Here is a 15,155-nt window from a genome sequence, read left to right as displayed (position 1 = left end):
TTTTCAAATATAAGAGAGGGCTGTTAAAGAGGGATTCACAGAATCCCAGTCGAGATTTTTCAGAAAAATATGTCCTCATTCTACCCACAGGCTATAAGTTGGGGTACATGACAGTTGTACTAAAAAAGATTTTCCACGTGAATTCATTAACTGACACAACCACTCATTAAGAACCATAGATTTAATAGTCTTGTGTGTATGTATTGTGCTTACAAACAGACCAACACACCTGACACCTTATTTATGAGGACTTGCCTAGTAAATACACTCTTACTGTAATTGAAAGTTCCCTAAATTGAAGGCAGATTCCCGAATCTATCAACTTTGGGGTAACAATCTATATTAATATTTAAAGTAAACACATTTAATATACTTGTTTCCCCTTTATGAAACAAGATGCTTTCATTGCTTGTCCAAGACAAGCACCTGAAAATCAACTTTTGATTTTTAGTTTGTCAACGAATAAAGCTGCCGCTTGATCTTCAGCAGTGTCTGGCTTTTGGGGCGTTAGTTGTGGCCAGACTGCCGTTTTGCCATTTGTAGCTGAATGGGCATTTATGTACTTCCCAGGATACAGTTCTCACACCAGTATTGCATGCCTTCCGGAGGCCGGATTGCTTTTGTGCATTTTATCTGTGATTGCCATCTCAAGTAAAAATTACACTAGTGCAAAGTCTGAAGGCTAATTTTTCACAACCTGTTGCATACTGCCCTATGGATGTCCCCCCTTGGATGTTTTACTTGTTTCAAACTTTGGTGGAAACTTCAGGGACTTTCCTTCTGATGAGTTCCCTACTACTGAACAGACTTAGAAGTGCAAAACTCTTACTGTGTTTTCCTCGTTCATCTCTATATTTGGGTAAAGCTGGATATATAAACCATGCAGTGTGAACAATTTGATATCATTATCATTTGGGCCGTAGCCGTCAAATTCTTCGGTTTGCCTCAGTTTACTCTTGTGTGTGTTCTGCTTTCTTTTTAAAAAAATTTCTCGAGGGTAAGTGTTGATTCAGAATATTCTTAAAAATAAAGTCATCATGAGTCTCAGTTTGGGAATGGGGTTTATCTCCAGCTTCTGTGAGAGCTAGATGCACACTAATTTACTAGTGCTGGAACCAAATGGGTTGAAAATCCTTGTTTTCCCACCAGATGGATTATTTTAAAGTATCACAAAACGTCTGAGGTTTTTTACGTTGCGAATGTGCTTCTTCGCACACATCAAGAAATGAGTACCATGTTTTGACAGTAACTCCTTTATGAAATTATATGCTGCACACGTGGAGTAAAATCCAAGCCATTCTCAAGGGAGCAGGCTTATGAATCTGGATGAGGTCACACCTCTTTAAAGATGCAGTTTGATAATCCGACCTCAAAACAAAGGAATTCTGTTAATCCTCTCACAAAAGTGCAAATTGCTAATCAGATCCCTGGGCTGGGCTGGCAGCTTGGTAGACAATGAGCTTGGCAGAAGAGCGATTTGGGGCGGATAGATAGCTGGGAAGCTTGGGATACCAACTTTGCCCCTGTGTTAGCCCAGTTGGGCCCGTTGTTTCGAAACAATGACTTATGTCAATGGAGGTGGTTCTCGCCGTCATTGTGTTCTCCCGCTTTTCTCCTTCCATGTTAATGATGATGCAAATCAATCTTCCTGTCTCTCATTTCACTTCACTGGTGTATAGGCTACTGTGCCCCTATATTCTTTTCACTTGGATGCATGTGTCTTTTGAATTTCATTACACATTCCTCTACAAGCCCAGAGGGTTTTCCTCCCTTCCCATAAATAGTGTGGTGGTATTTGAAAAAGAAAGAAATAAATCCTAATCCAACTGAAAAAAAGAATTTTCTTCTGGAAGGTGAAATTGGATTCTTTTTTCGTAAGTGATAAAACGCAATTTGAGGCAGCTTAAGAAAAAAAAGCTGGAATTGGTTGGGTAAAGGAATACAAGGAAGGCGAATAACCAAATTGGGGGGAGGCAGGAGTTTGGATGGGCCTCAGGAACACTTGGGACCAGGGAGTCATACTCTGTCAGGGCTCGATACCCCTCTCTCCTGTGTCCATGTCACTCTGGATGTCACCTTTTTCTTGCTGCAATAGAGATTTCTCCGTATTGGAGGAAACGGCACCGTTGATGACAGCACAGGAATTCTGTAGCTTGCTGTTTTTTCCATTTTACTTAAATAAACTGTCTCTGGGAAGAACTCTGATTGGCTCCTCTTAGATCAGGTGTTTGTCCTGGACTAATCAACCCTGCGTATATAACCGCGTGTTTGTCAGAGCGTAGAAGTGGCTTGCTATTTGTCTTTTCCTCTGTCTTCTTTGGACTTAATGAAATATGTAACCAGCCTGAGAAACCCTAAAACCTGACGACTGTTTTAGCACGTGGAGTGATTTTGCACAGGTCGATACCACTCTCACTGTATTTGGCCCTTTTGGCATATTTACAACTTTCACCCAAACATGACTAAGAGTTAATTTGAAAGTGAAAAATACAACTTCTGCATTCTAAAAGGGACTTTCATTAAGAGAGTGCACTATTTTGAATACTTCCAGCTAGTTGTGTGTCTCCTGTTAAGAGAGTGTTTGTGAATTATTTGGGTGCAGTGTGTCTGTTGAGGAGTGAAAATTACAGCTTTGGCTGTGGAGCCATCTTCCAATAGGGAGGAACAGGGTGCTTCTACTACAGTACAGGATGGGCTGCTGTTGGCATATTGGTTTTCAGTCAGAGGAATGATGCGGAACTCCACAAATCTACATCTGGAAGAGGAGAAGTGAGTCGAAGGTAGAGGTTTGGGGTAGAGGCTGCCGCCGGTGCAGCCATGCTACCCACAGCCGAAGCTTTCTGAATAAGAGCACTGTCTTTTTAAAAGCAATAGGGGGTGAGGATTGAGGGAGTGCTCACAGCGGTAAGTATAACACAGCTGTGCTCTGTTTATGCTTTGGCTACAATAAAAAAGCTATAAAATGTGAGATGTCATAGCTCCACTTTGCTTTATTTATACTATTTCCTCTGAGCTCTGTCGCACTGCGCGTTCATCTGCTAAGTTGCAGCAAGAATGGAGATTAAAATATCACAGCTCAAAATAGGAGTCAAGAGGAAGGAGATTCATCATAGCCCTATTAAAAATATGTAAATATGGGAATGAAGTCATTTTAAAGCCGTACAGCACTCCTCCTTTATGAGTTAAGATCCCTTGAGCAAGTAGTGGCCTATGCAAGGGACAGAGCTAGGGGACTTGTGCGCCATTTCTTCCACCCATGGAAATTCTTTTAAGATTAAAGACTGTTTGAATTGCAAATTACACGTGTTTTCCTATAATCATGCCTGTTAATAATGGCAGGAAGTCTGATGCAAAACAAGAAAACAAAGATTTGGTAATTAAAGGTTATATATTGTTCACTAGGTTAGAATGATTAAAATTAAGATCAGAAATCTCCTTTTTGGCCTGTGCTCTTAGTGAAACCTTGCGAAGCCTCCAGAAGTTTCCCTCTATAGGAAAGTTCTGAGAAGGAAACTGAGACTTGGAGACATGACCTGGCTTTCTAGAATCCAGTTGTGAACGATAAAGCTAAGTCTGGAAGCTGAGTCCTCCCTAAAACTTGGCTAGTAAATTACTTCTTCTAGCATTTCCTGTATCTCTAGTCTGACAGAAATTTACTCCCAGTTGTCTATATGGTGTGCTTGGGAGGGTTAAGGAATAGATCTTTTAGATGGAAAGAGTGGGCTATCTCAAATGGTATTAACACGACTCTTCCGCTCTAGCCTTTGTGCCGCTGGATGACCGTTGATGTTTTGGCTTCCCCTTTTTTTTCCCCAAATGTGCTACTGTAGTAATAATAAAGACCAACACTTAAGTAACTGACTGGGTACCAGGGATGGTTCTGCGTGTTTTTTTATGTATTAATTACTTAAATTCTCACAACAACCCTATACAGTAGGTATTATTACTCACATTTTACAAATGTGGAAACTGAGACATAAGATCGCACTGCTGGCGAGTGAAAGCAGGAATTCACACTGAGCATCACAGCCTGAACTGTCAGCCACTGTTGCCTTTCCCAAAGGATTAGGTACACACTCGAAAGAGCCCTGGTCTGAAAAAGAGGAGATCTGGATTTCAGGCACAGTCCTGCCATTTCCCTAGTCAACCGATTTTCCTCACCTGCAGAATGAATGAAGAAATGATTATGTCCTTTGCGATTTCAACTCGGCATGCATCTGGATACTACCACCTCATGAAAATAAAGTTTTTGAGCAATACGTTTTCTGCATTCTTATTTCACTTTGGTTCCAGAAATGGTTATGTTAAACATTTCTAATATACAGTGATTCTAGAGTTTCTTCTGTCTTGCACTTTTCACTGTATTTTGGTTGAGTTCTTTTGGTTGCAACTAAAAGGAGTTTCATAGGTAATGAAAGACTTTCTAGCTTTGTGACCTTGAGCACATTTCCTAATCTCGTGTGCCAATTTTCTCATCTGTAAAATGAGTATAATAAAAGTACCTGTCCCATAGAGCTGTTGTAAGAATTAAGCCAGATATTACACGTAAAGCAGTTGGCATGGTGTCTGCTCATAGGAACGACTACAGAATATCAGTGTTGATTATGATTACTGTTGACCACTCAAGTCTCATTGAGCATTTCTGTCTCTCGTTCCTCATGCTACCAGTTCTACTGGTAGGAGAACTGGTAGCAAATCAGCTAATGTTGTTTGTGATTGCATTCCTTAGAAATTAGAAATTCTAATTCTAATTAGAATTAGAAAGGTTGATAAGATACCATCAGAGGTTACCATCTATTTGTGGTAGAAATATTAGATCAGGGTGGAACTTTGGGAGTTGTGTAGGCTACGCTTTAACGTGATGAATAAAGTACACTGAAAGATCAGGTGACTTGTTCCAGGACACTCAGCCAGCAGGTAGAGTGTGGAGGTAAAGCCTACAGATCCAAACTGCAGTTGGCAAAACAGTGCTGCCATCTATGGAGTTATTAAATGGAACATGTGAAAATTCTTGAAATTTGTAAAAGGAACCACAACACATATCTTAAGGGTTTAAAGTCGTCAAATTACCCTAGTATCTCAGATTTATAGCAATTTGAGATTTTAGATCATGTGTCTTTTGAGCAGTCTTCACGAGAGGACGCTAGGAAAGATGCTTGAGGCTGGCAGGGGAGTACAAGTGGTCATCTTCCTTACTGACTCTTAAAAAATTCATGTTCTTGGTCTCTTTTGTATGTCGAGTGAGGTAACATGTAACTTTCAACAGTATGGGAAGAAGTGGATCTGATTTGCTTTGAGAAGGTATAAAGGTATAAAGAAAAAAAGATTTTTATAGCAATTTGAGTAATTTAAATAGGAAAATAATCTGATAAGATATTGTAATAATTTTGAGGACACATCTAATTGGGTCGAAACTTATCCACTTCTACTCTAACATACAAAGAAAATGGAGCTGTTTCCATAATGTATTCTTGCTCCTGAGTCCCTACCCTACTGTGTAGATTGAAAGATAATAAAAAGTAAACTCCAAAGAGCACAAAATAACTCAGTATCTTTACTGTCAAATCACCTCTTTTTGTTTGTTAGTTTCTCTATTTCCCTGTCCAGGGTAGGGTTGGGTGAGGGGGCACCTTGGGTGTAAAATGTAAGGAAGTATCCCTCTCAGGTGGCAACCCTGCACTTACTTGACCCTAAGAGGGATGACTGCTTACATTTTGTGCCCTCCCCTGCCCCTGTCCCCACTAAAGAAACCAACTATGGGGAGTTTGTGTATCATTGCGGCTGGCAGGGTGGTGTGGAGTGTCACATGTGTGCATGCTGGCCCTGCGGTTGCCCTCTGTATCCTTCCTGGCATCTTCCCTCGGCCAGGGTCTCCACCTGTGGGCCCCTCTGTCCTTGCTGATGTAATTAGCCCCACCTGGATGTGAGCCTGAGTGGCTGCTGCTGGCCTACCATTGCCTTGGATACCATTGCCTTGAATTTGAGGTCCCTCTTCCTTTCCCCAGCCCAGGGCTTTCCCAGTCTTCCTCTGTGTTGTACGTATGTGTGTGTGTGTGTGTGTGTGTGTGTGTGTGTGTGTGTATGTGTATGTGTGTGTTTGTGTTGGGACTGGGGAGGATGGAACAGAGTACAGACATTTTGAGGTTCCTTGCACATGCACACAACCTGTGAGGTATAGTAAACAGTTTTAACTCAATCTATCTGGGCACCTTCCTTCACCAGTTGTTTTTCATTTCTCCCTCACCAGTTTAGATGGGTGTAAGACTTACAACAGGGATTCCCTGAGAGGCCTGTGACCTCTCCCATGCCCTGCCCAACAAGTAATGTCCATGAAAGAGGACTGTCAGCCCTTAGGTCCCTTTTATCCACCTGCCCCACCTCCTTATTGGTTAAATACCAAGATAGGGAGAGAGCCTGGCCCCCGCCTCTGAGCTCTGCCTCTCTTCTTTCCCTAGACTTCTCCCCCCTCCCTCCCTAGATACATGCGAGTTCCCATACTGGCTCTATCTGTTTAGGATTCACATTTTGCTTTTGCATTTTCACCGGGAATATTTTGGAAATCTTGCAATCGCTCTTCACTCTCAAATTCTGTCATTCAAGATTGTTGTCTCACTAAGTAAGCTGATCAATAGCCCCTATGTTCTTAGTAGTAGCTGATCTCCCACCTTGGATTCTTGGAGGGTCTACTCTGGGCCGAACGTCCAGGAACTCATGATTGAGATAGAGGGTGCAAGGGGAAGGAGGAATTATCATCCCAGTATACCTAAGATGTGCGGGGTAGCACAGGTTAGTCCTTACTGCCCAGCCTGGTTTCTATTGTCAATTTAGAATACTCTCCCTCCATCGTGTATATATCCTGTAGATTCTGCCCCACAGGAGGGATTAGGTCTAGTGTCAGCTTCTCCCAAGAGGACCTACCCATTCATAATCTCTTATTGACTAGGAATTTGGGGTGCACAGGCTTCCGGAGTTTTCTCCCATATTCTGCTTATGGAGGTTGCAGACACGCAATCCATGCAATTTTAATACAAGGTGATCAATTTTATTATATGATTAGGTACAGTATTTTATGGGAGCACAGAGAAGGAGTGCCTCATTATGCTTAAGAGGGTCAAAGAGGGCTTCCCAGAGGAGTGAAGCCCAAGTTAGGGATTGAAGATCAAAATAAAAAAAGGAAAACACACACACACACACACACACACACACACACAAGATTAATCATAGTTTTCTAGTTGAACAAGATGGGGATGGGAAGGATATTTTTGAAAGGGCAAATCTCAGAGGAGAGCAGGACCTTATCTGTTTTACTTATCAGTGTGTCCCTATCACCTAGTATAGAACTTGGCACTTAAGTATTGAACGTATTAGTGAACTAATGACTTTATCTTGAAGGCCATTGAAACTGGTCATTTCGAGTAGAGGCACAACATGACAAAAATTGTGTTTTATAAAAATAAACATGGCTGCATTGTAGTAAATGAGTAAAAAGGGAATGAGACAGGGAGCAATTGTAGTAGCATGTTCTACGAAGACTCTTAGGAGAGATTCTTTTTAAGTGACCCCCAATCTCACTTCAGGTACTTAGAGATTCTGTGTCTTCTGCACTGAACATATGGTAGTTTCCCACATATGCCTCAAGCAGGCACAGTCACTGCCTACTTCTACCCTTAAAATGGCCCAAGAAACTTTGGAGATAATTCACAGCATATTTAAGCATTACCTTCTCAACACCTTCCATATAGGAGGCAGAGAGTCGAGTTTTCCAGATGATCTACTGAAGAGACAACAATTACATTTTTGTCTTAGTCCATATGGGTGCTATAACAAAAATACCATAAACTGGGTGGCTTAACACAACAGAAATTTATTTCTCATACTTATGGAGGCTGGGAAGCCCATGATCAAGGCGCCAGCACATTCGGTGTCTGGTGAGAGCCTGCTTCCTAGATGGCTGTCTTTTCGCTGTAACCTCACTTGGTGGAAGGGGATAGGGAGCTCTCTGGGGTCTCTTTGATAAGATGACTAATCCCATTCACGAGGGCTCCACTCTCGTGAACTAAGCACCTCCCAAAGACCCCACTTCCTAATATCATCACGTTGGGTATTAGGTTTCACCATATGAATTTTGGGAGGACATCCGGTCTTTAGCATAGGGCGTAGTACTGTTTTTTCTGTTTCTTGTTCAGAGTGGGTCCGTGACTTTTCAGTATTGGCAACGGTAACTGGTAACTGGGGGTCTCTATGGTTAGTGAAACCTGGCACATAACTGATATTGTTTTCAGAGTGAGAGACTGAAGAGAGGTCAGTAAAATACATCCAGAATCCTCAGTTCCTGTGTGTTATTAGCTTTCTGTAAGTATATATCAAGTTATCAAAAACGTAGTGTCTTAATACAAGTCCCATTTATTAGCTCACAGGTCAGGAGCCCAGCATGGTTTGACTAGGTTCTCTGCTCAAGGTGTCACAAGGCTGGAATCAAGATTGGCCAGGCTGGGTTCTTGCCTGTACACTCCTGGGGAAAAATCTGCTTCCAAACTTATTCTTATTGGTAGAATTCAGCTTTTTGTGTGTAGGACTGAGGTCCCGTTTCCTTGGGGCTATCTGCTAGGGGTCGCCCATAGCTCCTAGAGGCTGTGTGTACTCCTTGCCACACCTCTATCCTAAAGTCCGCAGTGGTGTGTCAGATCCTTCTAATGCTTCAAATCTCCATCATCCTCAGTCTTTGACCTCTAGACCAAGATTTAAAAGGTTTATGTGATGAGGTTAGACCCATGCAGATAATCTTCCTGTTTTAAAGTCCACTGTGTTAAATAATATAATCTATTCATGGGGGTAAAACCCATCATATTCACAACTCTGGAGATTATGCTGAGGAGCCTGTTCACAAGTTGGGGGGAATTTGTGGACCATCTTAAAATTCTGTTTACCAAACTGATAGTTGTAAAAAAAATAGTTTGCTTTTTTTTTTTAAACAAGGTTACAAACAGCCTCTTGCATACTTCATTTAGGAGATGCAGAAGAAGCATATGATTTAATTAATATTTTGTTTGAAAACCAATGTACCTCTTAAGTTAACTTTCTAATATCTGAACTTGACAGATCTACTATTACTAATCTTTAGAAATTTTACTTGTATGTGACTCATTTACTTCTAAACAGTACTGCTGTTCATATAACCAAAACAAAACATTTCTGAATCTATTACTGGAGCAGGATTTTATTGTTTGTACATGGGAAAATAAAACAACATATAGTATATACATAAACACCATCAATTCAAAGTGATTTTCACTGTTAAGTGAGAGTTTTGTTACATTCCCTTGAGTGATAAGGTGAGATGTCTTTCAAAGCTTTGGGGCTTTCCAGATTTAGAGAAGGAAGGTGTGAGAGTTTAACCAACTGTACAGTCAGTCAGCTACAGAGTTTGAGGGAGCCAGTCCTCCACACAAGACCACTCTCACTTTTTTTTTTTTTTTTTTTTTTTTGCGGTACGCGGGCCTCTCACTGTTGTGGCCTCTCCCGTTGCGGAGCACAGGCTCCGGACGCGCAGGCTCAGCGGCCATGGCTCACGGGCCCAGCCACTGTGAGGCATGTGGGATCTTCCTGGACCGGGGCACGAACCCGTGTCCCCTGCATTGGCAGGCGGACTCCCAACCACTGCGCCACCAGGGAAGCCCCACCCTCACTTTTGACACCAAATGTGTGTTTGAGGGATTTCCAAAACTGCCCTCAGGTTTGAAAATTTGCTAGAAGTACTCACAGAACTCAGTGAAAGCTGTCATATTCATGGTTACAGTTTATTACAGGGAAAAGATCCTGATTAAAATCAGCCAAGGAAAGCAGTTATATAAGGTTGGGTCTGAGGCTAGAAGAACCAACCACAGAGCTTCCATCACCCTGCCCTATGGAGTCAGAACATGTTATTTTCCCAGTACTGACATGTGACGGTATGCACAGAGCATTGCCAACTGGAGAAGCTCATTGAGCCTTTGGTGGCCAGAGTTTTTACTGGGACTTGATCACATACCACTCGCGTGGCTGACCGTTAGTCTCTAGCCCCTCCTGGACGTCAGTGTTGGGCTGATACCTTTAGTCTCCAGGTAGTTTTGGAGGCAGAATTGATATTGCATGACTCAAGGCCCCTATCATAAAATCACATTGTTAGACTATCTTGTGGCCAAAGCCCTCAGGCAAACAGAGACATTCCTGTCAGCCATGACGTTTTGAGGCCCTAGAGATTACCTCCCAGTAGCCAAAGGCAAAGGCCAGAGTAAGGTTAGCTCTTCAGAAGGGGAGGGAGGGAAAGAGGAAGGAATACAAATAGTGGTTATCGTTTATTGAGGGCATACTGTGTATCAGGCAGTGTGCTAAAGCATTGTTTCCTTGGATCCTTTGAACATTATTAGAAAGTTTCTAAAATTATCTTTATTTTGAAGGCAATTCGATATTTAGAGAGATTAGTGGCTTATCCAAAACTATGTAAATAGCCGGTGGTGGAACCAGGATTTGAACATGTATCAGCCTGATTCCAAAGTACATGATCTCAAACACTGCACTGTATAGCCTCCACCAGAACCAAAGACAGTAAGAATATGTAATGTAATAAGCATTTAGAAACAGTTATTTTTGAGAATTGAGTTTTCAGGATAAAGTTGTCATTCAAATGTATAAGAATATGCACTGCTACTTTAATAATATAGGATATAGAGGAAGAGCGTTGGTAGATAGAATGGTTACTTTATTGAATTCTTGCCTTGCAAGTGGATGCCAGACAGCACTGTCTTATTTAATTCATTCAAACACATTTATGAGTGTGCATTATATCTCAGGTGCTGTGCTGGCCATCGGTGACCCAAAGATGATGATAAATATGTTCCTGCCTGCAAGGAGCTAGCGGTCCACTGGGGTATGTAAACTGCTTATTGTATTTTATTTTTAATATTATCTTTGTTTTAAGCAGACTATAGAACACTCAATATGTAAGAAATATTTTGCGTAGAAATTTTGCAAGCATTTGGAACAATTTTGGGCTGGAGGAGCTAATGCTAAAGAAAGTTGCAATTTGGAGATTGTTGTTCATATAACCAAATCAAATAATTAAAGTCAGGTTCACTCTTTTGCAGATTCCGTAATAATAGGATAGATTAAAAAAGTAAAACTACTCTAGAAAAAGCCAAAGCACTGAGATTTTTGTGTTACCTAGGCAGTAAATGACGGCAGATGAAGGAGTAGGAAAGCCACCAGAATACATCACACATAGTAACAATGTACATTTCTTCTTCACACTTAGAACATTGACTACTCTGCTTTTTATTGGTTACTTTAGTGATTATCTTTCATCTTCTCCTTCTTTGATTTCTCCAATTGAGCAAAGTCTATATTGGGATAAAATAAGACTTCTTATTTTGTTAATGTTAATTTTTGGCAAATATGTATTTTATTTAAGTAATTTTATTTAAATTGTAGTTTCTAATAGTCTATGGTTACAATAAACCATGCAGTTTGCTGGGAGTAGTCCTGAAAAATTAAATACAGTAATTGCAGTAAACATAAATAAGAAATATTATATTCCAATGTTACTTTATATATTTTATAGGTTATTACAGAGGAGTAGAATTAGAAAAAAAATAAATTTAAGTGAGCTTGATGTCCAGTAGTTCATACTGATACTACACAACCATAATAACAATATGTTTGGACATATTTATATTAATACACTATCTAGATTAAGCATTATAACTGCTGAGAGTACAGCTGTGATCATTTAAAAATGTGAGCAAACCAGGAAAGAGCATATCCTTTTTCTTGGCAATATGATTTTAATTTTTAAAAGCATTTAATTTCATAAACCATATCCATCATCTTTGCACAGACAAATGTTGTGGCAGTTTTTTGAATGAGCCTCTTGGTTCCCTAAAGAAATTATGGATACACTATAAATTTACAAATGAAAGGTCATTTATCAGAGTTATAAATAAGAGTGGTTCCTGTGCTGATGCGCCTGCAAACGTAGAGTGGTTTAATATCTATCAGCTTTTGTGTACAGCTAGTACCGCAAAAGAATATAGATATTGTCATCGTCATACTTACACGGTGTCAACTTTGGCAAAGTGGTGAGAATGACGTGCAATATTTTTTGAATAGCATGGCATTTTCTTGAATTACTGCTGGCAAGAGAACATAAATCAACCTTAATAATGGATATTCCAAAGATGTTTATTAATCTATTCATTTAATCTAAAACACTCACTCTAGAGGCCAGTTCAAAGGAAGTGGCAGGTGCTTCTAAACCCCAGAAGTTACTTTTAGGGGCCCCGTAATTATGTCAGCTAAGTCTGGTTGGAATGGAGATCAAAACGCATGAAAATCCTTTCCTCCTAATCTATGCTACAGTTATTTGCTTAACTAAGATATATTTTCTTGTATGTGTGTAATCAAAATTTCAATTAGTTCCACCGTTGATGAAACTTACTACATGGCTCTCTGTTTGAATCTTCAGTTTTTAAAATCTGTTCCCCTCCCTCCCTCTCTCTCTGTATCTCTCTCTGTCTGTCTCTCTCTGTCTCCTTCTCTCTCTGTCTCTTTTTTTCTCTCCCTGTCTCTCTCCTGGAAAATAATGCTACACTGTGTAAACTTTGACTGAAAAGGACTGGAAAACTGACCAAATTCCTGTGTACCAAAATAAGAAATAGCATATGGCACATCATTCTGACTATGCGTAATGAGATTAATGACAGACAGATAGGATGGACAGAGAAGTAAAGAATACAGAGAGGGGAATTTACAGTAGGTAGGAAAGGTCAGAGAAAGCTAGTGAGCAGTTAAGCTGAAGAAGTCAGCTATGCAAATTTGTGGAGTAAGATGGTATGAATGTGCGCGCATGTACGTGTGTTATTTATTAAAATATAGAGTCTTGGCACAGAACTAACTTCTGGATTAAAATAATGTAAACAAGACTCATTTTTTTCTCCATCTCTCGGCTTCCACTAATGCAGCTTCAGCCTCTGGCTTCATTTGGGAGCAAGACGGTGGCAGTGGCATTGCTTCAGCTGTAATATCCTGTCAAGCTTCAGATCAAACAGGAAAAAGAGAGAATCTCTTTCCCAGAAGCCCTATCAAAGCCTGTTTGTATTAATTTGCTTTGATTAGATCACAGGATAATGCTGTGTGCCTCTCTTGGAGCAGGAGTGAGCGTCATCATTTTCCATGAACTAAGCATTAGGATTGTACCCCAGAGGAAAATGGGGTACTGTTAACAGAAAGAGGGTTCACGGATGCGAGGTAGCAAAGAAGAAGATTGGCTGCAGGAAAAATTACAATGGGTATATACACATGACATTTTATATATAATTACAGAAACCTATAGATTTCATAGCAATCCATGGACTTTAGGTTAAGAAGCTCTAAAAGTGACATTGAATCAATGCCTTCTGGAACCAAAAAAAAAAAAAAAAAAACCCGAAAAGAAACCAGCATTGATATCCACAGCCATGTAAGAAAATTAGTTGTTACTGGCATTGTTTCCTGAAAAAAGAGACAGAATATTCTCATTTTGTTTATACTCAATCCTTAACTAGTTGTTTAAATGATGTTATCAAATTAAGAATGAAAAAGAAGTTATATTTTCTTATTAGCTAAAGTGGAAATGTAGTAGTTCAGCCTGAAGCTATTTCTTTAACTATTATTTTGTGTAAGGGAAAGAGGAAAAATCTTTTATTCACGGTAAGAACTTTATACTGCCAATGTTAGAAGACTTCCATTAGGGAAAAAAAGAACCTTTTCAATGTTGGTTCAACAATTTATTGCTATGGGAGCCTGTGTTTATATATATCCCAAATCCCTTCAATTTAGTCAGTTCCTTTGAAAAGTATTGATCAGGTCTATGAAAGTAATTTGTAAAGGATATATATTTTTTTGATAATGACCCCAAATACCTTATGATTTGCTGATAATTTTCTTTTTAGCAATATTTTTTGGAATGTCTTGGTGAGGTATCAGTTATTTTCTTAAAACTTATTTTAGTTGAAATACCTAGAGAGAATTGGTAGAAAATATAGGTAGGTCAATCATAGGAAATACCAATACTTTAAAAATGCCTACATAGTGATTGTGTATTTTTCATTAATATTGGGAAGAAAACAACTTTGTAAGAATGTGGAGACTAAAGTAGCAACCGCCCAGATGGCAGTCATAATTATGCTTTATTTTTATACAGATTTCTCAGTTTATTGACAAGAAAAAGGGGTTAGCCTGGGATTTTAAATTGCTCCCGCTTAAGAGCTTTTCTTCTTAAGTGAATCAAAATACCACTCAAAAATAGAAAAGAATTCCGTGATCACCAGATAATTTTAAGAGAATAAACATGTTAAGTGAAGAAAACTTAACCGTCTCATCTCTTCACAGAAGCAAAACCCTTTGAAGTTTTAACACTCTTCTTCATGAATGGATAAGTTTTCAACCAGAATCTTCTATTTATGACTGCAGTGAATTGTCACTGCTCCTTGTTAAGTTTAATACTCTCAGTTGTGAAGAAGTACATTATATTTTCCCCTACTAATTAATGCCAGTGAAATACAGCTGTTTTGCAGGGGGTCCAGTTTTCAAAATATTTCTACAGAGGCCATAGTGTATCTGGCTTTCCAGATGAGCATGTTGTTTTTAAAAACCTTCTCCTGAAAACCTCAGTTGACCATCAGTTCTTATTTCAATTGAGAAGTTTGTAGATCTGTTATCACTCTCTCTGTGTATGGTTTTTGTTTTGTTTTGCTTTCTAGATTACAACCTATCTTTACACAGTGTCAATTGTCTGTGAACAGGAAACAGCAGGTAGTTCATTCATTGAAAACTAGTTTATAGATTTTCTTGCTATATATTTGTCTCTGTTTTTCAGATTCAGTTTTAATTTTAACCAAGATAGGGGCTTGCTTCTCTCCATAGTAATATTAGTCATTAATAGAGTTTGGAGAAGTGAGTTTTTTAATGAGCAAACATTTTTATATATAAGAAAAATGTTGTTATTCTTCCATTTTGGCTGAAACAAACCAATGGTTATTTTTAGGGCTGTGAGTTAAGACAGGAAGAAAGTATAACTCCAGTAATCCTTTCTAAAGACAGAAGATAGAGAATCAAAATACTGTTAAGAGAAATTCAAACTG

At 39.4% G+C, this 15,155-nt stretch overlaps 1 protein-coding gene across 10 annotated transcripts in view; it reads left to right on the top strand.

The window, feature by feature from the left end:
* SOX5 (SRY-box transcription factor 5) overlaps window positions 1–15,155 on the top strand; it is a 997,502-nt gene that overhangs the window by 156,448 nt on the left and 825,899 nt on the right. For 9 of the 10 annotated variants that reach the window (XM_089919966.1, XM_089919964.1, XM_089919962.1 and 6 more), the window contains one exon: window positions 10,830–10,906. The exons of the other annotated variant lie outside the window; for it this stretch is intronic. The gene's annotated coding sequence lies outside the window, so the exon portion shown is untranslated. The remainder of the gene's footprint in view (window positions 1–10,829; window positions 10,907–15,155) is intronic. 10 annotated transcript variants of the gene reach the window in all.

Source organism: Delphinapterus leucas, chromosome 11 (assembly GCF_059928025.1).
Source record: "Delphinapterus leucas isolate spDelLeu-1000000601 "Yukka" chromosome 11, BTC_Dleu_Yukka2, whole genome shotgun sequence".
NCBI classification, from domain to species: Eukaryota; Metazoa; Chordata; class Mammalia; order Artiodactyla; family Monodontidae; genus Delphinapterus; species Delphinapterus leucas.
This window is presented reverse-complemented; position numbering and strand designations above follow the sequence as displayed.